Source organism: Babylonia areolata, chromosome 19 (assembly GCF_041734735.1).
Source record: "Babylonia areolata isolate BAREFJ2019XMU chromosome 19, ASM4173473v1, whole genome shotgun sequence".
Taxonomy (NCBI): Eukaryota; Metazoa; Mollusca; class Gastropoda; order Neogastropoda; family Buccinidae; genus Babylonia; species Babylonia areolata.
Window position 1 is genome coordinate 43,027,222 of NC_134894.1, and position 2,500 is coordinate 43,029,721.

Genomic DNA, 2,500 nt, shown 5'->3' on the forward strand with positions numbered 1-2,500 from the left:
ATGTGTGAAACGGACCCTCCTTCATCTATTAACCCCTTCCACACCCCCACACCCCCTAAAAAAATTTTTTTTAAAATAAAGAACTAACAACAACAAAAAAAAACACAAAAACGAGAAGGGGGGTGGGGGGGGCGTGACTATCATGTAGGCCTGTCTACATGATTTTTTCCCTTTTTCGTTTCCTTTTCCTTTTTATTTTATAAATGAAAGCACATACTTCTTTAGTTAAACAATGCGATGAGAGAGAAAAAAAAAAAAAAGACTATCGTTTACTCACAGGTGTTGTTTTTTTTTCATGTTAACACCACTATTTATCCGTGTTTTCTGAGGCGGTAGTGTCATTACATAGAATTGAATTGTTTTGATTGGTGTCAGTGACTTCTGCCAACAGGTTCTTAGTCTTCATTGGACGTCGTGGACTATAGGCAATGTGCTACATGGTTCTCCTCCCCCTTCCGTCCCCTAAGGGTTAATGTTATTATGCAACTTTAGTTTTCTTCTACTTCTCGTGTTGTTATTATTGTTGTTGTTGTCGTTGCTGGCTCTTCCGCTGACGTGATTGCTCCCCTTGGCGGATCTTGGTCGCCGTTTCAGGAGACAGTCTCCTCCTACTCCTCTTCCTCCTCCTCCTCCTCCTCCTCCTTCTTCTTCTTCTTATATCTTCTTCTTCTTCTTCTTCTTCTTCTGCTTCTTCTAAAACTGATTTATTTAAGACGAGTCTCTCATTTAATGGAAGCATAGAATGGAACATGCTTCCAAAAACATGTTAAATTCCAGCCATATCTCTCTTTAAAACTAACATAAGAATGTTTCTGTTCGATACTTTTGATTAATCTACTCGCGGTCTTTTGCAAATGCTTGCTTGTACTCAGTCCACTATTCCCCCCCACCCCCCGCCCCCCGTATTTTTTTTTAAAATTTAGTAGTAGTAGTAGTAATTTTCTTTTTATTATCCCCGACCCCCACCCCCCCACTCCCTTTATTCAATTTTTTTTTTATCTATTTTAAATATTTATCTATTTTCTTTATTTATTTAGCATTGATTTTAATTTCTTTTTCTTTTTTTTCTTGTGTGTGTGTGTGTGTGTGTGTGTGTGTGTGTGTGTGTGTGTGTGTGTGTGTTATTATTTATCGTTTTATTTTTATGCAACCCCCTCTCTCTTTTTTCTTTTCTTTTTTTTCTATAACTACTGTTGATTGAGTTATTCAGTGAATTAGGTTTTAAGGAACTGATTTTTTTTTTTTATAGTAGAAGAAAATAGACAATTGCAATTCTTTAGGCTCTGGTCGAAACCTGGCATAGTGAAATTGCATTACAACATGTACGTCATGGCGTGCTTGCGTCATCATAGCTGCGTAAGAGTGACCCTTGGTAACATGTAAACAACTTATCCCTTGAAGAAGGAACGTGATCGTTCCAAAAAATTTGGCGTGGCGAAGCACGGCAGGTTATGCGGCTGGTCAGGCATCTCTGCTTAGTGGATGTGGTTTTGCGTATAATATGGATTTGCCCGAACGTAGTGCACTACGCGTCCTTTAGAAACTGACACTTCTCCTATCCCTCCTCTGCTCCTCCCAATGTACCGTACTCCTCCTCTTCTCAATTCCTCCTCCTCTTCTTCCTTCTCCTCCTTTTCTTCCTCTTCTTCTTCCTCCTCCTCCTCCTCTTCTTCCTCCTCTTCTTCTTCCTCCTCCTCTTCTTCTTTCTCCTCCTCTTCTTCCTCCTCCTCTTCTTCCTCCTCTCCTTCCTCCTCCTCCTCTTCCTCCTCTTCTTCCTCCTCTTCTTCTTCTTTCTCCTCTTCTTCCTCCTCCTCTTCTTCTTTCTCCTCCTCTTCTACCTCCTCTTCTTCCTCCTCCTCTTCTTCTTTCTCCTCCTCTTCTTCTTTCTCCTCCTTTTCTTCCTTCTCCTCTTCCTCCTCTTCAACCTCCTCTTCTTCTTCCTCCTCCTTTTCTTCCTTCTCCTCTTCTTCCTCCTCCTCTTCTTCTTCCTCCTCTTCTTCCTCCTCCTCTTCAACCTCCTCCTCTTCCTCGTCCTCTTTTTCCTCCTCCTCCTCTTCCTCCTCCTCTTTTTCCTCCTCCTCCTCTTCCTCCTCCTCTTCTACCTCCTCTTCTTCAACCTCCTCTTATTCTTCCTCTTCTACCTCCTCCTCTTCTACCTCCTCCTCTTCCTCCTCCTCTTCTACCTCCTCTTCTTCCTCCTCCTCCTCCTCTTCCTCCTCCTCTTCTTTCTCCTCCTCCTTCTTTCTCTGAACAACCAGTACACGCTGTAGAGTCGCGGTGTGTGTTTACCTCGCGCCGCGGTAAAACTGTCAAAAGCATAATTATGATGGCAACACGCACTACCAAAACCAAACAGCACTCGCCTCCACGCACGGTATAGTCTACGCATACACACAGGCACGCGGTCGCGCGCGCTCGCTCACACACACACACACACACACACACACACACACACACACACACACACACACACACACACATACACCACAAAGAGCTTAAC

General features: G+C 43.1%; 1 protein-coding gene across 3 annotated transcripts in view; it reads left to right on the forward strand.

Annotated features, from left to right (window-relative positions):
* The window catches only part of LOC143293734 (uncharacterized), a 78,048-nt gene that overhangs the window by 48,383 nt on the left and 27,165 nt on the right, over positions 1-2,500 (forward strand). The gene's annotated exons all lie outside the window — the stretch shown is intronic.